Source organism: Calidris pugnax, unplaced genomic scaffold (assembly GCF_001431845.1).
Source record: "Calidris pugnax isolate Ruff unplaced genomic scaffold, ASM143184v1 scaffold32, whole genome shotgun sequence".
NCBI classification, from domain to species: domain Eukaryota; kingdom Metazoa; phylum Chordata; class Aves; order Charadriiformes; family Scolopacidae; genus Calidris; species Calidris pugnax.
Window position 1 is genome coordinate 2,509,450 of NW_015090783.1, and position 21,006 is coordinate 2,530,455.

The following is a 21,006-nucleotide window of genomic DNA, read 5'->3' on the forward strand; positions in this document are numbered from 1 at the left end:
GGTGCGGCTGCGGCAGCCCGGCCCGTCGCTATGGCAACGGGGGTCAGCGCTGTCAGCGGCCGCGGCCTTGGCCCCGCCCATCTGGGAAGGGAGGGGGGGGCGCGTGCGCACGCCCCGCGCGCGCGCGCACAGGTGTGTGCGTGTATGTGCGGGGAGCGGCGCACATGTATGTAGGGGTGCGGAGCAGCGCACATGTATGTAGGGGCGCCCACGTATGTGGCGCGGGGAGCGGTAAGTGCCTGCGGGTGCCCAAGCAGCACCACGCAAAGGCCGCGCTTGGTGGTGGGTAGGTGGAAAGGTGCACAAGGGGTGTGTGTCTCTGCGTGTATGGAGCAGCACACACGTGTCATGAAGCAGTGTGCATGCACACACATCTGCACAAAGGAATTGGGGGTGCTGGAAACAACACCCATGACCAGAAGTTGCACACACGCCAAAGGTCCATGACAACGTGGATGTGTAGGGAAAAAAAACCCAAAAACAGGAGGGGGAATGTTAGTGCTGTTGGCACTGTGTCACGCGTGTCTCCCTGTGCCCAAACAGTTCATGGCCCACGGGTGTGAATTTCCCCTCAACCCCTCCCAAACCAGCAGCAGGGCCCAGCAGAGCGAGCTGCCAGGGGTGGGATTTCGGCAGCCCCTCCATCCCCGCACACACACCAAGCCCTGCAGCGTCGTTTCTGTGTGAGGTGACACCCCGTGGCACTGTCCCTGGCACGGGACTGTATGTCTGGCAGATGCACGGCCCATCAGAGGAGCAGTGTGCGCGCCGGCAGACACACACAGGAATTCCCGCACACCCAATGAGCCCAGGACAGTTAGGGGCAATCGGGGATTTGCCCACGACCAGGACATTGCCCCTGTGGGTGGCACACATAGGAAGAGCCTAAAATGATTCCTCTTGCACGCAGATTTGCACACAGGGCTTGCAATGGAAAGAAAATACTTCATTACAGGGGACTTAGGAGATAGAAAACTGACTTTGTAAGCAGCCAACAGAAAAAGCTGATTAAAGTTTCTAAATGTTAGAAATAGTAATTTTCTAAAGAAAAACAAGTATTATATCAAACACAGGTAATTGTTTCAGGCCTTAATCAATATGAAATTCAACATTAAGCTGCAAACTGGTGGATCTACATACCTTCCATGTGATTCTGTTGTGTGTGAAGAAACGGAGAATGATCTACACGTGCTTCACATCTTGTGGCTCCTGAATCCGGGGAAAATGAAGTGCAACAGTAGCCTGGAGGGAAACATTTTTAAGAAAGCTTATTAATTCTTAGTCAAAGCTAAAACCAAAGAAGAACCATTTTAAATGGACATTTGAAAGTGAAAAGGCTGGTGCAGGAGGTTCTCCAGTGATGGAGACAGGCCCTGCAGCGGGAAGGAGCAGGCTGCTGTGTCCCACTGCTGTGGGGTGGGTGTGAGCAGTGTCCCCATGGCACCCTTCCAGCCCAGGACACACCAGCAGTGCTGGCAGCTCCCTGCCCATCCCTCCATGGGACATCTCTGTCCTCAGCTGCCCAAAGCAAGGCCAAGCTCAAGAACCAGTGCACAATGTCAGGAAGACATAGACCCAGAGAACAAGCCCTCTCCTGTTCATGCTTTTCCTTCCATTTTATCTCAGATCCATCCAGTGTTTTATACAAAATGTAGACTCTTAATTTAGGATCCCGTTAAGTGATGAGCTAGTCTGAGAAGCTGATTCAGGTAGGACCTGTGCCAAAAAAGAAAGGCATTTGCCATTTGAATCATCCTGGCAGGAAAGACAGAAGGATGTTAAATTCAATATGGATCCCTAATAGCCCAACACAGATGAAGGAGAAAACCCCAGCTGTGTTGTTGGAAAGAAAGTGCTTTTTTTATTAACTGGCCTTAAGATGTGACATTCATACAACAGAAATAGACCCCTGTAACCCATGTGAGGAAAATGTGTTGGAAACAAAGGGATGAAAATACATTCATTCAGAACTAAAACTGAAACAGTCCTAAGCATCTTTTTTTTTTTTTTCCGCCCCATGTCCCCCGGGTTTCTCTGAAGTTTTTGATTCTGTGAAGTTTCAGTCTGAAAATGTCACCCCCAATTTGTCACCCTTTAAAAGGCTGCTCTGCTTCAGCAGTAGCATCCGCTGCCCCTCGCCAGGTGAGCGCCCACTGAGCTGCTCCAGTTTCTTTGTGTTCAAAATGGGAATACCTTTGTCTTGCAGGGTGCTGTGAGCATGGTAATTATGTGTCATTAATAGCTGCAAAGCTCTTTAAAAATCCTGAAAAAGGAGGGTGCTGTGTAATACAGTTAATTATAGCTCAGTGACTCCTCTTTGCAGAGGGCTGGGCTGGAGGAAGCTCTGGCCCCGATCACAACTCCTGAGTGTCGGGGATGGCCAAGGGGTTTTTCCCCAGGAATTCAAACCCCCAGGTCATAAAACACAGGGCTCTGAGGTAGGAGCATTTTACAGTAAAATCTCACATTGTTTATGCTCCACCAAAATCAGAGATCCCAAAAAGCTATGAGATGACGTGCAGCAGTCCTTAAGGCCCTACGTTGCCTGTGGGTTTTATCTCTAGTGTGACTATCAGTGCTCCTGCAGTTACAGCTTTCTGTGAAAAGGCAGACATCACTTCAAAGACCGGCTCTAAGCAAGCACCCCAGGGTCAGACAGAAAAATCCATGGGGAAACGGAGATAAAAATCCAGATTTCTTGACTCCCATGATTTGACAAGATCAGGCAGAAATTCCAGCAAGCAGACTCCAGATCTGAGGACCTCCGAGTCCTGGACTTCGGTTCAAAGACCTCTGTCCCCTTCACGGCTTATTCTTCAGCCATATGGCCAAGCTCTGCAGAGCAGGGAACTCCTTGCACGGGTGGATTTGACAGGATGCAATCAGCTGCACGGATTGCCAGGACCTTGTTGCTAAGCAGAGAGTTGCAGGTTGGCCAGCCTGTCCCTGCACCAGCTGAAGAACTGCTCTGATCCCCTGCCGCGCTGCCCTGCGTGCCCTCCGCGGGCTGGCCTGGCTGCATTGGAAATGTGCCATGTCCCTTGCACGAAACATCTCCAAAGTTTATATATAGAAATAAATCAAGCGTCTGCAAAGCCCGGGCAGACGGTGTGATGCCTGTGGAAGAAGGAGGGCTCCCAGCAGCACCGAGAGCAGCAGGAGCAGCACCCGCCTGCCAGCACCAGCTCTGGCTCTTCCCCTCCTCACTGTGCTGCCTGGGGACAGAGAGAGGGCCCAGGTAGGGGGATAACTGGAAATTGGTGTCTACTTGTGGTAGGGACCATGTGTATTTTAAAAAACCTGTGCTAATTTGTTAATGGGACATAAGTGCAGGAAGATATTAGGGAGAGGTTAGGGCAAGGCTGATCCTGTCCTGTGTTTTGTCTCAGGCGATCTGCCTCCTACCCTCTGCTTTCTCTACTCCTGGGTTTGCTCTCCAGGCTCTACTAGGAGCAGGGACAGAGATTTTCTAGGACATCAGAGGCAGTGCATCTTCCCACTCTTGCTGGCTTTTAAGGTGCCTCTCTCTCCTTATTTTCTTTTACTTGCTTTGTTTTGTTAAGGAGCACAGATTACAGGGACAGGAGGCAGCAGTGGACTGCAGAGCTGGAAGCAGAAAAGGTTCATCACCTCTCCTGTGTCACTGCACATGGATGCTGTTTCTCTTTGCTGTGCATCTGTAATATCAACATCCACAGCTGGGCAGGGTTTGTTTCCGGTAATGCAGATCTAAATCCAGACATCCTCCACCCTATAAAGCCAAAAGAGTTACTATTAATTAGATCAGTGTGGCTGAGATGAGAATCTGGGATTAGCTTCACATTCACCTCGGGAAGGAGATGGTGCTGGAGTGGCTGTCTCTCCTTTCAAGCAAACAGCCCACAGGTTCTTCAATGAGTCTTCTGCTCTCGACAGCAGTGGGCTGAGGGTAGGACAAGGGGAGGGTTATTGGGCAGAAGCTTTCTCAGAGCTTGGGGCAGAGTAGGGAACAAGAACCAGGATGAAATTCAACCAAAATGTTAAAATCTAAAGCGTGATGTGATCCCTCCCTGTTCCAAAAGGGGAGATTTTAAAAATCAGAACCAAATGTACATAAGTGTGTATATAGAAATATTTCTGTACTAATCCTTATTTAGTACCTCTGCTATCAGACAATCTATTGAAGAAGCATCAGTTAAAATACCCAAGGCCTAATTCCACTCAGTGAAGCTGGCCAAGCTGGTGTTCCTCCCGCAGGGCTGTTCTTGGGCAATGTCTTTAGTCCTTTCACTGCATCTTACCAACAGCTTCTAAGATAATTAGCAGTCATCAAATGAGATCTAATTTTTAACAAACTTCTCCCTGCATGGGAGAAGGAGGGGAAAGCTTAGTGAATGGCAGGAACAGTCAGTGTCAGGGAGTGACGACAGTTCCTTTTATCGTCCTTTGAAGAACAGTGACATTACCAAAGATTTATTTACAGTGGCTGGGAGAAATAAGAGAGATGCTGTCAGCTCCTGAAGGCAGAGACTGTTTTTAGTTATTGTTTTTCCTTTGTTTGCACAACACTTAGGCCAGCGGGGTTCCTGGTGCAAGAGGAAGCCTCCTGCTGCAGAACGAGTAACATCTGATGACAAGTGCTGAAACTGAGGCTCAGCCATCTATTGCAGAGCAGAACTGGGGAAAGCGGGTCAGGATCTAGGAGAAGCCTAATCTGGCCTGACCTGTGGGGCTGGAGGAGCAAAAGGTGGGAGCTGTGAGCTGCACATGCCATCTCTACACATGGAGGGAGGGACAACAGAGATCCTTCTTGTACCTCCGCTGCAGCTTGGCTTACCACTAATGAAACGGCGCTGAGCAGAGCGTGGTCAGCTGTCTCCCAAAGTGGCACATTGGCCTGCATTGCCTTAGCAATCATCTGCTTGATAGCAGGATGCTCAGGAGCATCAGCGTTTGGTTTTAGTACAGGAGAGCATCATCTGCAAACAGATCTGCCAGGCCGCGCTCTGGAAGAACACGCAGGCAGCTCCCCGCAGCAGCAGGCAGCCAGAAGGATTCTGCATCCCTGGTCTCCTACATTGCCCAGAAAGCTAATTTAGTGCAAGCAGCCTTTATCTCATCCATTAAATATGCAAGTGAATTGACCTACTCCCTGAATGTAAAACACTGCTAGAATTGCTGGCCGGGAGAAGGCATCAGCCCCTTACTCAATCAGCTCCCTTATCTCCACTTTACCAACCAGATTCTTAGAAAATCCGTTATTTTTCAGCATTAATTAATAGATGGATGTTACCCAGAATTCTGCGATTGTATGTGTCCTAACACGGGCAAAAGCAGTTCCCACCTTTCAAGTATGCAACGGGCCTTTCCCGGGAACCTGAGGAGTAAGGTTTCCACTATGATCAGAAAGCGTGTCATTAAGGCCCAGAACAGCTTTCAAAAAACTCTTCAACTAGGCAGCTAAACTTAAGACAATCAGTCCACAAAAGTCAATTGACAAGTTGTGAATAACCTAGAAATAAGAGGAAAAGAAGAAACATTTTTCTAGTGCAAAGGATGACCTGTGACATCTGCATTTTCTTTTGGTTTTTACAGCTTTTACAAAAAAATAAAATAAAAATCTAGTCTAAGTGTACAAGTAATCACTGACAGCTTTATATATGTATGTTTGGGCTCTGCCTACTGCATTCTATCAGAGATCATCAGGAAAAAGGCCAGTGACCTCTGTGTTCAAGGAGCAAAACACACGTACAGAACCTTGTCGGTTTTGTCAGACCAGCTAGATGTGCTGTAGCTATTGCCATGCACTAGTGCTCATCACATACATTTACACACAAGCCATGATTGCTTCCTTTCAGGTCAGTGATAAAGTGGCTCTGGAGAAGCAGATTTGCAGTGAGAGATGTACCCTTGGGCCAAAGAATTGTTAAATTATCAGCATCAAGAAACCTACTGCAATGTGACTTGACAGTTATACAGTACTAGGTTGAGGCTGTGTTAACTCTGAACTTTTTAGCCTAGCTTGCATTGAATTTTTTTTTTTTTCTCTGAGTAATTTCCCATCATTGCTACCAAATGGGTTCATTCCCACAGCAGACAGAGGAAGAGACAAGTCATGGCAGTTGTCAATAGCGGAATCAATACCATCATCTCAGCAAGCTGATGCCTGCCTCCCTCAGCAATACAGGCAATTCAAAATCCCAGCTGTGACTGCAACTGAAGTCAAGCATGTAAAAAAGTAGTAGGCTAAACAATTGCAGGGGGTCCAGAAAGTCCCCCACCAACTGCACTCTGTGCTTTATAATCCCGCTCCATACTAAGGTGAGCCTGATCACCTTGCACACAACCAGCCCTCTGCTGCCACAGTCCTCCATTGCCTTCTCATAATAAGCAGTGCTCACATGAAGAGCTTTAAACCTTCTTGGAGAAAGAGTGGGAGAAATACAAGATTCCTTTTGCTGATGGGAGATTCACGGCATGAAAATATTAACTAACCTGCCAGAACACACTGGGAAGCTGAGCGGCATTGCCTGAGGGCCTGCATCACATTTTAAAAGAGATGATCTCTATTCCCATGGACCAGAACACACTTGCTGTTAGCTGGGGAAGTACAGATGCCTATAATCTGGCTTGAAAGGAAAAGGGCTTTAAATGACCAAGAAACAGCACAAAGATCTGAGCTTGCTTATGAACCTAAAACACGCACTTGCCTGTAAGTGTAGCATTCCACCACCATACCACTCAGCTGCTCCATGGTCTCTAGGTGAGAAAGAATGAAGAGATTTTGTTTTATCTTCCCTGATGGTGACTGGTAATGACCTGTGAATTGGTGTCATGTGTGGCCTTTTTTTTTTTTTTTTTGCAGGCTGACAAAACCCAGCTCTCCTAGCCTTTCCTTGTAGGAGAGATGCTCCAGCCGCTTCATGATTTTAGTGGCTTTTCATTGGACTCTCTCCATTTAGTTCGTGGCTTTCTTGTACTGGGGAGCTCAGAACTCCAGGTGCGGCCTCACCAGTGCTGAGCAGAGGGGAAGGATCACCTCCTTCGACCTGCTGGCAATGCTGCTCCTGATGCATTATAATCTGGCTTGAAAGGAAAAGGGCTTTAAATGACCAAGAAACAGCACAAAGATCTGAGCTTGCTTATGAACCTAAAACACGCACTTGCCTGTAAGTGTAGCATTCCACCACCATACCACTCAGCTGCTCCATGGTCTCTAGGTGAGAAAGAATGAAGAGATTTTGTTTTATCTTCCCTGATGGTGACTGGTAATGACCTGTGAATTGGTGTCATGTGTGGTCTTTTTTTTTTTTTTTTTGCAGGCTGTAAAACAATTAGGCCTGTTCCCCAGCATCTGGGAGGGTTTTGTGCTTGCTGCTGGGGAGCACTGTGTATCTGGGAGTTGTAAAGATGTCTGTGGTTTTATTGCTAGATTTTTACAAACCTCAGGTTTGTATTTTTATTATGATTGCTGCTGTGAGGACATTTTAAAAAATATTGTGTTTCTCTTTGAGATTACGTTTCACTCTGTTGATTTTTCTCTTGACATTTCAGGGAGTTGGGGGATATTGGCAAAACATGCAGAATAAGCAAAGGAGATCTCCTTCACCCCAAATCCTACCTCTGCCAAACTGGGGAGGCACAGGATGTTTTAATTTATTAAATTAATATAGGCTTGGGCTGGTGCAAAGCAGTGTTTGAACAGAGCAGGGCACGCTGTGATGCTAACTGCCCAAGACAGTGCCATTTTCCCTCTCCTATCACAGCTGCTGAAGCTTGTCCCAGCTTCCTTTTTGCTCATCCAAACCATATATAAATATCCAGTTCCTGGGGTAATGGTCAAATTGCACTGGTGTTTAACTGCCACTGTTTCAAACCTGGTTTCAGACTGGCAGGATTGATAAGCAAATGATACACATAGAGGAAATCTTTCCCTTCCATGTAGAGATGTGCTGGCATTTGGCTGCTGTAGATCTGTAGCAATTCTCTGCTGTTACTAGTCAGGGGAACTCTAAAACTTCATCATTTAGCCTTGAAGACACAGAATTGGTTTCCATTAGCTGGCTGAAAAGACCAAAAAAGGCACGTAGGAAGGAATCTGCAGACGTGAAACTTGTGGTCAGTCTCCACTCTCATCTTTTTATTGTGTTCACTTTCAAAGGACTCCGAAGAACCTGGCAACTATTAAGGAGCTGGTGATAGAGCTGTAAATTACACAGCAGTGTCCTGAAAAGAGCCAGTTTCAGTATTTGGAAAGAAGAAAGTTGAAGTCCATTTGCTATATAAGCTGTTGCAAACACAAAGACCTTCTGATCGATAGGATGAGGATGGGAACAGCTTAGGATAGAACAATTTTAGATGCTGGGAGTTATCCTGTATTATTTATTATTAGAGATGGTTCAGTCCATGCACTGATAATGACAGTACTGTAGTCGCTGAGTCTCAGCCTTAAATAAAGTATTCATGGGTACCATTAATATGCTGTTCCTCACGTCCTCAACAGATTTTGCAGGGCTGAACTTTGGGATAACACTGGGATAACAGGCTGCTTGACCAATCGACTGGAGGCTTTGGGAGGTTCAGGGTGCTGGTTTTCCTTTTGGCCCCCTTCTGCTCTGTGACCTTTAGCAAGGCAGTTCCCTTCTCTCTGCCCATCTTCCACCTATCCCTGGCCGTGCAAGTCTGGAACAACAGGACTGAGATGTTGGAGGAGGCTTCTTGGCAGCAGAGGGATGCCAGCAGCAGATAATCACCAACCTGAGTCATTGAGTTTGCATAAACACAAAGCTGCTCCATCAGATACCTCCTGTGCCCTGGCCACCCCTTCTCTGGGCCTTGCTGTGAAACCCCTGCTGACAGCAGATCTGTCCCCGGTGCAGGTTCCTCCCTGGGACTCCTCACACACCCCGGGCATGAACAGAGCCAGGCTCCGGGGAATGTTTCTGAATAAAACCGAAGGAGATATAAGGCTTTGTATTTTGTTTTGTGTTTTTCCATACAGGGTATGGTGGTTTGGCATCTGTCAAGTGAACAGATTAAGAACAGATGGGGAAAGATGTGAAAGCCTGTTGATCTCTGAGGGATTATTTCAGAAACCCAGAGAACAAACGCATGCTGGATTCTGGCCCCTGCTCTTACATCCTTTCTGCCGACACTACCCAGAATGTACTTTGTGCTGGTGAAGAGCTCTTCTGCTCCTGTGCCTTGGGCACCTCCAGTCTCCTGCCTCTCTTGTGCAGCTGCCCTCCACCTTCTAAAGTACATTCCTCCCAGCCTCCACCATCTCAGGCTCCACCTGGGCTGTACTGGGGGACCCACTTGGACTTCACCCCCCAGCAATGGGACTGAGAAGGAGAAGGGCTGCACCCTGGTCTGCACCAGCAGCCTGAAGGCATAGAGATCCTGACCCCCTTCCTTTACCCATGCTGCAAGCAGCCAGCTTGTAGCTCCATTTCACAGTTGGTTTATTGTCCATTTTTAAAAGGTCAGGTCACAAACTCCACAGAACACATCCCTGCTCCAGTGCTGTCTCTAGCCAGGGTATCACCACATGCATTTTTTGCTTGCAGCCAGCAGAGGACACTTGCCTTCTTTGCAAAGAGTTTGCCCAGCACTTGGATGCAACAAAGCAAAAGAGGAAAAGATTCAGGGCTTGGCCACACGTGGGCACTGGAACAGTAAGAGACAGGCCTGTCCCAGACTTCTTTCTAGCCCCAGGGTTCTGGTGGTGCCTTTTTTCTTAGTCTTTCAAGTTTGAGAAGTGCCTGCAACACACTGTAAACTGTGCAGTCTGGCTGCGCCGGGGTCCCTGGAACGTGTAAGTGTCTGTCTTCTCCAGGGTCTGTAACCCCCCAGATGTGATATTACCAGGCTTTGCCTCAGAGCTTGTGACTCCATGGGTGGCAGGAGGACGTGTGGGCTGACTTGGCATCGTGGGTGATGGCAGCAGCAGAGATCTCAGTCCAAAATGCAAAACCTTGGCAAACATTAAGTTACTGAACTTGAACTGAGCTGGCTGTTGCAAGGCTGTGCAAGCAAACGAGCTTCAGTCTGGATCAGGTACGTAACTGCAGACATGGTGCATTTGAGATTCAGGTAATGCTCAAGAGAGCATAGCAAAGCCAAGCCAGGACTAATCCCTGACCTTCGCAGCCTGTTTGGCTGCTCTGATGGCCTGGAGGACCATAAAAGTCCCCCCAGAATGTGGCTGTGCAGCTGCTGAGTGATGCAGAACAAGCCAGGGTCGGAGCCCCCAGCCCCACTGCTGCTAACACACGAGTTGCCAGCAGTTTTGTGGCAGCAGATCAGCAGGGTGAGAGGCACACTGGGCTCTTGGGTACCCAGTGGAGCTTAGCCCTCTTTGAATGAGATTCTCTGCCACATGTGGTCCACAACCCTGTGCCAATCTTTATACTGCAAGGCTTGAATGCAGGACAGCAAAATAAGGCCCTCGTTCTGCAAATGGCTAAGCCTATGTACAGCCCCCCACTTCCCTCGAGGGCTGGACTTGCCTGTGCTGTTAAGCAAGGGCACAGATGTTTGCAGGGCAAGAGATGATTGTACTAGGTTTTGCACTGACCTGAGCATCTACCTGTAAATGTGCTGCTCCTGCCTTTCTTTTCCAGGCCAGCCCTTTTGTTAGTGTTTGCAGGTCATGCCTCTGGGGAGAAGGGCACTTGAAAAGGCTGGTTTTGTTTACACTAACATTTTTTAATTGTAGGATACTTTATGTTTAAGGGTTGCATCTGGCTTTCCCCACCTCATGTGGAACAACAGCCACAAGTTTTCCTTCTGGTGATTTATGGGAAGGGAACTAACAAAAGGAGGAAGAATAAAAGTTAAATCTCTGTGGAGAGCACAAGAAGTGTGCAGGCTGTCTTTGAAAACACTACACCCATTGCGCCGTGTAAAATCATCACAGTTACATCTAACCAGTAAGCACTTATCTCTTTAAATTGTCTTATTTAGGTACTTGGTGCCTCATATAGAGAAAATGCAGTCAGAATAGTTTAAGGCTATGTACACCATGTCTGTGCTTCAAGAAATAAGTACATACCTCAGGTCCTGAATGATGCAGTGGGAGATGCCCATGGTAGCCAGATGAGTCTGGGTTCTGGTCAGCTTCCCCTTCTGAATGTCCTCTGTATTGGAGGGAAATTCGGATTTTACTCCTGGCCCACAAAGGAAATCTTGGTCTTAAATGAGCCATCAAGCAGGATACCTGGAGCTGTAAAGAAACACAGACAAATGTGCAGAAAAACATACAGAAGTCATGGAGAAAGTACTCCTGCCGTTTACCACGAATGGCCCTCAATATAGCTCTCCTAAGGCACACATGAAAAACGTGGAGCCTTCCAGGAAGAAGCATGTTGTGGGCTGCGTGGTTCTGGAGCTGAGCCTGAACATGGTCTGTGGATCCTGCACCTCACCTGAGGCTCCTGTGTCTACTCAAGCTCTTGCTAGCTCTTGCTAACATTGCAGGAATAACCAGAACTGCAAGCCACCAGGCTCCTTCAACTTCCATTGATCCCAGGCTGCCTATAACTGGAACCAGCTGTAGGAGAAGACCCAGGAGGTCCAAACCAGCTCTACAATAAAAACTGTCTCCATCCCAGAACCAGCACAAGCCAAATCTCTGGCGCAACTTGAGGGATACATTTCCAGCACAGTGGAGCCAGTGCTTGTGGTAGCTTTAGTGCCCTGCTAATGAGCGAAAAGATGAGGTAGAGCAGACATACAGGCGGACCTTGGGTCCATAACATAGGCCAGACCCTGCTCCGGTCATAAAAGTCCCACATTAGGCTTTAAAGATTTGTTAGCTGGAATTAAGCAGCTTTCTGGTCCCTTTCTGGTCACATCAGCTCGATGTAACACTCCCTCCTAGCCCATTAACAAAAAGAGCTGGCAAGCCTAGATTTGATGACTGTCTAAACAATATGAAGAGGTGGTGATTTGCTGGCGATGTGTAAAAATAGGCAACAAATAAACTGGCAACATGAACTGGACTGAAATTAAATCAAAGCAAAAGGCAGATGACTTTGAATGGGCTCCAAAGGTCACAGAGAAACAAGCAAAAACTGATAAAGTTCACAGGAAAACAGAGCAAGCAGAAGGAGCACTGCATCTTCTTGGCACTGGGAGCTGTTGGCATCTGACTTGCAACAAATGTATTTCTGAGTTAAAAAAATAAATTTATCTGGAGGGAGACTGGAGGCATTAAAAAAGAAAATTAACTGGTGCTTGCCTGTTACAGCACTGGGGAGAGCGTGCAAAAACCATGGTGCTGGGAAAGGCTGAGTTGCAGCGGAGCTTCGATGCTGTGGGGATGGTGATGCTGGAGGCAGGCTCCAGCAGTGGCTGTCTTCCATGGTGGGTGCAATGGACACCCAGAGGGGCTGGCTGTAGGGCTGTAACCATGCCTCATCAGTGCTTCACAATGTCCCAATTCTTTATTAGTTGCGGGAAAGGACCTACTTCACACCATATAGCCTGCTTGAGAGGATGGCTATTGTGTAAGAGATTAATGTAGAACGACCAGCTCCATCATTAGACCTCAGAGGCCAATGGTCCTTACATGAGGCAAGGTATAACCACTAATAAGAAAGTAGCAAAAAAGAGTCTTTGCACTGAAGGCATAAGATAGCGGTGTACCAAAGTCAGTGGTAAAAGCACTCTCTGCCCAGTACAAGGAACTCGGAAGCCATGAACAGCAGGGCAACCTACCCATAGTGGGATGCATAAGCAGCAGAAGAATATGAGTGTAAGTTGATACTTCCCTAATTACATGCTTAGCTGTGTTATGTTGCATGCAATGTCACTGAAACACACAAGTTTTCATGTTTTGTCAGTTTGGTTGGTAGAGCATTTAATTATTTCTGTCTGCAGCTTGGGGCTGGCAGCAAATGCTTTTCAGACACCTAACAGGGATAAACAGGCAGAAAAAGTGCAAGTATCCCCTTCTCTTGGTCTTTAGCAAGGGGAGATTCCAGCCTCCATAGTCCCTCCTATGCATTGTCCTTAGTATTGCATTAAGAAGCAGCAGTAGTAGACTTGGAGCAGCCAAGCCCTGAGAAATGGGAAGCACATAAGGGAATGGCTTGCACCAGTTCCTCCCAGTGCTGTGACATGAAGAGTCCAAATCAGCACGTAGGTCACAAGCTCTCATCAGTCCCTCAGGGATTTGAGCTCTTGTGGGCATCACCTTCCTGCAAGCAGCAATCCTCAGCCTGGACATCAGAAATACACCAGCCCACATGCCAAATCAAGAGCTTCTGCTAATGGCACTGGGCTTTTGGGACCCATGGGAGAGACCTTCATGAAGATCCCAGCCTCAGGCCTGTTAGAAATGGCTTGCTTTTGTAATGCAAAAAAATCCTACATCCTCCACAGCCCCTGATACCCCCTACCATGGGGTTCTGGGGGAGACAGAAGCTCAATGTGAGGGAGGGATTGTCTCAGTGCTGTCTGGCTTGGGTGGAGAGTGGGTGGGGGGTGATACCACTTCCAATTCCTAGCAGGAATCTGGATGTGTCTGTGCTGGGAAATTGCAAAATAGTACATTGTGCTAATTAATGCCAAACAGGAGGGCTTTGAATATACATCATCAGAACAACCCTTAGCAACCACTAGATGCCTTCCATGCATGGGTATCTTATAAAGAGCATTTATATTTATTATGTGGCAATGGAAATGTATCTCAAGAGCAAACTGCCCAGCGCAACCATAATGCTGAGTTTGGCTTAAATTGTCTAACGAGCACAGAATGAAACACCACTCCGTTCATTCATGCTCCAGCAGTGCTATTTTCACCACTGGCAACTCCTGCTGCACTAACTAAAATACTTCTGATCCAGTCCAACAAGTTTTTTTCCAGGTTTGCTTCTCCACAGTGAAACCACAGACCGTGCTATATGGAAAGCTCTGAGCCTCGAGAAGTCTAGAGTTACTGTAGGTTGCAGTGGTTGGATTTAATCCTAAAACAATGAAACCAAATGTGAAAAAGACACAGATGGCTGTCGCCTCTGTGCCATTTGGAGTGGTTTTTGGGTTCTGGCCAGTCAGCCCCATGCCACAGTTATGCAAATAAAGGCAGCAAATTTCGATGCAGCGGTATACACGTCTCTAACAGACTGGGGCATGAAGGATAAAATAGCGGAGTGTTTTTGAAGAGGGCGAAAAGATCACCACACCAGCTTGAAGGACAGAGGATTTATGGACACATGGTGAAACCCTGTCTTCCTTTAGGGCAAAGGAGGCTTTGATATGTTTTTTAGTGCACCTGGATATCTGCATGTTCATGGGCATGTAGAAGCCTACAAGGCTGATAAAGCCTGAAAGCTCTTCTCTGCAGGCCTCGGTCCTGGGGGAGCTGGTTCCTTGTCCTGCCTATGTAACATCAACTCCTTGAGATGGGGGCACTCATGTGGAGCTCAGCCCTGCTAGGCTAACAACTGACAGCAATGAGAGGCAGAAAAGGGAAGTGCCTGAGGAAGAAGAGGAATGAGAAGAAGCCATGGGAAAATAGTTCAGATTTCCTTGACCAAGGGTGGACTGCCAAGGTCTAGACCTTGAATTCAGCGTGGTGTAAGGGGGTGTAAACAAAACTGCATCCTCTTCCTCCAGGGCTGGATCTAGCCCTGTGATGAACTTCAAGAAGAAACAAATGGGTAAGACTGGGCTGCAGTCCCCCGTTAAAAATGCTGTTCTCCAGTGAGACACAGTAACAGAGCAAATTTTGATCTCTGATAATTAAAGTCCTTTTAAAAAATGCCTGATGGTTCCCTTCTCAATCTCTTGTGAGGATGGGGAGGCTTAGAAATTTAATACAGTTCTGTGGTTGAGTTAAACATCAGGCAGGTTTCAGACTATGCTTTACTAGAACCAGATGAATTTCTAAGCACAAAATCCAGCATACAGAATGCTGATTAAGTTTGATCTGGTGACCATCTGTCCTTGTGTTTGTAGTATGAGTAGCTAAATGAAATTCTGGAAAAAAAGGGTTATCTTAAACACACACAGGATAAAGCAAATTGAAGAAAGCCCTATTCACTGTTGCTAAGTGAATCTTCTCAGCAAGAGGGGAAGATTAGGTTTGTCTCTGAAGTTACATATGCTCAAGTTCACTTTTTTGACTCTTAAAAGCTGAAACATCGATCTGTAACTTTTATTTTAATTGCATCTTGTGAGTTTCCTTTAACTGCCCACTAAACCCAAGCAAATAATAGATGGAGTTCTGGTAGTGAGAAATGTTTCATTGTCAGAGCAAGTCAGTATCTTCGAAGGTAAAAATTGGTGCAGCTCGATGCAATTTCCCACCTCTTCCAACTTGACTTGGGCCAGTAATCACCACTTGCTTGCTCCCTTCTTCATCCTTCTATCTATCTATCTATCTATCTATCTATCTATCAATCTGTCTGTCTGTCTATCTATCTATCTATCTATCTATCCATCCATCCATCCATCCACCTTTTTACTTAGAAGTGAAGACAATTAAATTATGAGTAATAGCTCAATAACCAACCAAAGGTCATCAAAGAGCAGAGGTGATGGCTGACAGACTTTTTTCCGTAATGAAAATTTGGTGGAGAAAAGAACAGTATGAGAAGTGATGGCATTATGTTATAACGCCCTCCTTTGAAGAGAGCCAGCTAAGAGGCTTGGCCCATCAGCAGACTGAATAGGGAAGAAGAGAAAGTATTGGGAAAGTCAGAAAAATAGCACTGTGGGGATCACAAATACAGAAACAGAGACAGTGCTTGTAAGGCTTGCTAACGGAAATGGTTTCTAACATGCAAAGGCACCAACTTCTGGTCCCCAAGGCCCATCTCATGCCACTGGCTTCTTCGTGTGAAGAACCACAGGGAGTGCAAAGCAAAACCAAATCCAGTCTGTCCTTTGCCAGTTTTCCCCAGCTGCCCGAGGGACTTTGCTCTTTGAAATGGAGGGTATCTGTTCTTTAGAAGGAGTTGTTCACATGTCAGCAAGTCAGTCTGTGTACCAAAGGAAAGATGCCGAGGATGGCTGCAGGGCTTGGGCTGGGGTGGAGGACAGCTACACAAGAGGAGGCGGCTCAGCAATAACCACAACAAAACCGGCTGGCGGAGATTCGGGGAGCGCCTTGGGTGTGGGAAGATCTCTGCTACTCCGGGAGCTGCCTGTTCCAGGCTTTCCCACTGCTCACCCTGAGCCCGACTGCTTCATGTCCTGGTAAAAGGGAAAAGTCTGCAACTGTGATGCTTTTCTGGAGGAAGAGAGTCACAAGCAGTCCCTTGAGGGGCGCAAAAGGAGTCTGGCATGAAAAGCCAAGCAGATGCCTTTGAAACTCCATGTGAGTTGGCTTGTCTACCCTGGTGACTCCCTGCTTCTACAGGCACATGCTCCTGCCTGTGTTAATACTCACATTAGGTGCTCATTTCCAATGGCTGGGAGTGAGGTCGTATAGACAGTACCTGTGCAAATGCATCTGGCTTCGATAAAGTCCTGCCATTAGTGTTCAAAGTCTCCAGCTGACACAAGAAAATACAATCATTAGGCTCCTTTCTGCCTCAAACAACCCTAGGAAAAGAACACATTGTTTGGACATCACTGGGCTAAGTCTACGCTTTTTACATGGCCTTTTTCTTTGCATTTTCTTTTTCTTTCTGAAGTTTAAAGAGACACTTGTTTTTCTTGCTAATTCTTTCCTCCCGGGTGCTGATAGGGATCTCTGTAACATGACGCCAGCTGGAAGAAATTCAAACTGCTTTCTAGATGTTTTTATGATAGAGTGCGGGGGACAAGTCTTTGAAGCTGCTGGGCTCAAGAGATGTCCCCGATTCAGGAGAAATACAAGAGGGAATTAAGCTCTTTTTCTGGAACAAGACTGGAACCCCTACCTATGAAAACGCAAACCACTTGCTGGTGTCATCCCACACCAACCTCTAAGGAAAAGAAAACTTTGGTAGATGTTATTTGCAGGTGTTTCTGCATCCTGGGAGAACAAGGGCCTTGGCAGGGCTGCCTCCTAGTAACAAGGGATACTGGAGTCTGACTGTTCAAGTCAGACTAAACAGTCCTGTTCAGGTAGAGGTGTGAAGGTGCTTCACATCTCAGACAAATTAAGTTCTCTGTTAAACCTGGAGAAGGAGAATGAATAAGCGAGTCCTCTCTGCCTTCTCACTTCAAAAAATGGTAAATATTTTCAAGTCCCGTGTTGAAAGCAGAATCTGCTGGTGGCAAATCTGCAAGGCAAGTCAAGGCAATGATCCTGTGGCAGGACATAGGAATCGGGAAGATTTTAATGAGGAAGACATTGGGGTTTTTTTTAGTTCCTTTGTTTCTGTTTGTCCTTTCTCGCTGCAGTGATCCTGCTGTGCCTGCATGGATCCCTGCACCCATGGGAACAGCCTCCACAACACTGTGCTGTGGTCAGTCGAACAGTGGCAGGAGTCATGTGTGGGACAGAAAGGAGATGATGGACACCGTGGCCCTACCTGGCATCTCTCCTGTCCTGTCTGCTCCTGCTCTGGTCCCTCTCTGGTGGGTGCTTCTCAAGTTCCATCATTCAAAGTTGATTCAAAAGGAACTGGGGAAAGGGAAGAAGGGCAAGTCCCGCTCTCTGCTCATACAGGTAGGTCTCCTTACATTCAGGGAGCTGATACACTTTACTCTGTCTCACTGGCTGGACAAAAAACACCCTTATTTAAGGAGAAGTTGAAACCCTGGCCTCATGCCTGGAAACTTCAGGTGTTTAGGCACAAAGCAAGGGCTTGCACTGCCTAAATACATCTCTGCCTGCTGGAAGAACTGTTTGATTGCTCCATCCCTGTCTCTGCCAGCGAAAGCTTGCTTCCGACTCTTTCCTTCACAGCCCTTTCTGCAGCCTGAGTTGAAAATCCCCATGGAATGGGGCTCTGTCAGTCCCACGGGAGTCCCACCATGTGTTCCATAAGGCACACGTTGGTTATCAGCACCTTGGCAGAGATAAAGAAGGCAGACAAAGAGAGCAGTCCTCTAGGGAAGAGATATTCAGCCTATTCAACCTAATGTTTATATTACTGATTCAGTCCTAGTTCAACTCCTGTGTGCCGGGAAAAAAAAAAAAAAAAGAAAATAAAGGCTTTTCTCAGAGCCAGACTTTCAGAAAAGCCCAGCGGTTCATTGAGTGCTGGCCCTGTTTGAAAATCTGGCTTCAGTCATGGCTACTGAGCCCTTACAAGTTTCTTCTTCAGAAGAGAAGAGACTAGATGGGACTCTGGCGTGGTGGGAGGCTGACAAGCCCTTATGAAAGGCATTGGTAACATGTGGGGCCTGGGAAGCAAAATGAAGAGACAGCCAACGGCCCTGAGGAAGTGGAGGGGAAGAAGCTGCAGAGAAGAATCCAGGTCTGTTGGGCTTTGCCTCCCTCCCCCATTTTCTCTTTGTAGATGTCTCCTGCACAGACAGTTTCTAGAGGCATTTCCTGGGAAGGCTGCACAGCCAAAGTTGCGTTTTTAAATTTTTTTTCTTTAAACCGCACTTTGCAAAGTTAAAGGGTGTGTGTGTGGAGCACAGAAGTGTAATATGGAGGCAACTTTATCTGCACAAAGTGTAAGTAAGTTACCAGCCAACCCTAACAGGCTCTACATCAAATCATACAATCTCTTAAAACATGCAGTATGTATGTATGAGCACTCCCGTATCTACATCTGTGTTGGACATGACAATTGTCTGCCTTGGGAAGAGATAGTCTGTGGCCATTTTCCCTCCTCTTAGGCTATAGGGAGGTAGGAAATAGCCTCCAACGTAGACATGTTCACTTTACCATGGGTGCCTGCCTGGGGAGGGTTCCCTTTGTTGGATGATTTTAGGGCAGACTTACCGCTCTAAGGACTGAGGGATCCCTGCTCCTGCCCTGCAGTAGGAGTAGACGCTGGGACACCATCACCAGGCACATCTAATGTTAGCTGCAAGTAGAGAAATCAGACAAACAGTTTTGGCTCTGTCCTGTTTCTCTTGGCTGCACAGACAAACAGAACTAGGGTGACTTTTGACAACTCTAGTACCAAGGCAAGGCAAGCAGGTTTGTAAAAGAAAAAAGATGCCTCCTGACCATCCAGCCTCCTGTATGCATACCTGCTTTCCAAGGGTCAACCACAGGGAAAGGGCTTCGGAGGATTTGAAGTCCATGAGGACCCCACATAAAATCTGATGCCAGGCTGGCCCAAAGGATGCAGTTGAGATCTGCCAGTTATTTATTTCATTAGTTATTTTAAGAAACTGACTCGTCCAGGGGTGATCCCACCCAACAGTAGTACCTGGAATTAATATGACACACAGAACAGGTCAAATATTCCTAGATAAGATCCAGGGATGTCAATCCTGTTGCTCTCCCTGATTGAGCCTCTTGAGACAAGTGAAAACACAGAGCAGCATCCCAGGTTGAGATGCCCACGGGTAAACCAAACAAAGGGAGCGTCCTGGCAAGAACATCAGCAGATGAACATATCCTAAGAACACCCAGGAACTACCAGAGCCAGGAGCCCCGCTGTCCTGAGCTGTGCTTAGCGTTCATATCCCCTAAAATCACAGCGTGCTGAGTGGTCCTCAGCCCCATGCGGGCTGTAGTGCAGCAGCTGTAGCCCTTCCTCCCCATCCCAGAGCAAGCGAGTGCCCAGCGAGTCTCCTTCCCCTTGACTCTGGCAAACCTTGGCACCAGGAATGTGGAGCAGCCTCCAGAGTTGCCACCCTCAAAACCCAGAGTACAGAACATGTTCCAGAATAAAAGCAGTTCGAGTGGTGTCAGCTCTGCTTGTGTTTGTTTCTATGGAAAATTGTTACTTTAATGTGAGTCATGGGAGTAATTAAGGGATAAATAGCAGCACTGCAGTTCGTCAACACGCTGGTGCCATTGCAAAAGCAAAGGGAAGTGTACGCATTCCTACGGAGACACAAATTGAGCCAGGGTGCTGGCAAAATAACTGTTCCCATCCTTTGGGCTTTGGCAGCCTCCTCTGGTCTTAGTCAGGCTGGTGTCGATCTGGAACAGCCCTGCTGACGTTATTTACCAGAGAATCAGTGAGGTGGGTTCAATTTAAGTCAGGACTCACAAGACAGAGGGACCAGTGCAGGAACCCAACATCATAAAATGATGGAAGCTCAGATGGCTGTTGCTTGTTAAACTTGACAGTAAAGAAAAACATATTGCACCTTTGCTAATTTTTTTTTTTTTTAATTCCCTTTAGGATGTGCTGAACAAAAAGAAGCGCTTGCAGATGTTCCCTGTAAAAGTGCTGAGCTGAATGGCAACTGTGACAGTATTGTCTTACCCCTGCGTGATCACCAGGGCTGTGCTAGAGCAGGGAGAGCCAACGCAGGAGCAGGGAGCTGAGCTGTGCTTGAGCAGCAGTTCCACAGCCTGAGGGAGATGAATCTGATGCTGGAGGCAAGAGCAAGAGGAGGAAAAGGGACTCACTCATTAGGGACCAATGATACTTTTGAGACAGGCTTTTATGCCTGAACCACTCTGCCATGCCCGAATGAGATGTTTCTCTGGGGGCAAAGAAAACAGCACAGCAAGGCAGGAAACAGAGCATGGAGATGAGCGGGGAGGTAGACAGCGATGGCAGCACTGTGTTACTGCAAAACAGGCCAGTGTGGATGGAGATTGGAGGTGGAATGGCTCCTGGTTGGGGCACTGGCACTTGACAGGTGTAAGAGGGAGCCTCTCTCCTGGCTATTCAGCTAAACCAGCAACTTTCCAGCTGGCCCAAAGGCTGTAGCAAGTGGGCTCATGTGTTCCAAGTCAGACTTCCTGCCAATTAATCAACAGTTTGGAAAACATTTCCTAGAACCCCGTTGGTGCTTCTGGACACATCTCCCTGGCACAAAGGAGCACCATTTGGGCATGGCCATTTAACATTTCTCCAGTGCTCCAGTGCTGGTGCTCTGCAGCCTGTACTGTCCTGCCAGAGATGCTGGCAGCCTCCATTCCTTCTGCTGAGCAAGATGTGGCACCACCAGCCCCTCAGGGCTGCTGGGGGGGGGGGGCCCCAGCGGCTGCTTGGGGGG

The 21,006-nt window shown here is 47.4% G+C and overlaps 1 protein-coding gene across 2 annotated transcripts in view; it reads right to left on the minus strand.

Moving 5' to 3' along the window:
• The window catches only part of CCDC92 (coiled-coil domain containing 92), a 69,203-nt gene that overhangs the window by 15,562 nt on the left and 32,635 nt on the right, over positions 1 to 21,006 (minus strand). For both annotated transcript variants that reach the window (XM_014960754.1, XM_014960762.1), the window contains 3 exons: positions 18,818 to 18,902; positions 11,036 to 11,206; positions 1,141 to 1,242 (listed from right to left, as the gene is read on the minus strand). The gene's annotated coding sequence lies outside the window, so the exon portion shown is untranslated. The remainder of the gene's footprint in view (positions 1 to 1,140; positions 1,243 to 11,035; positions 11,207 to 18,817; positions 18,903 to 21,006) is intronic.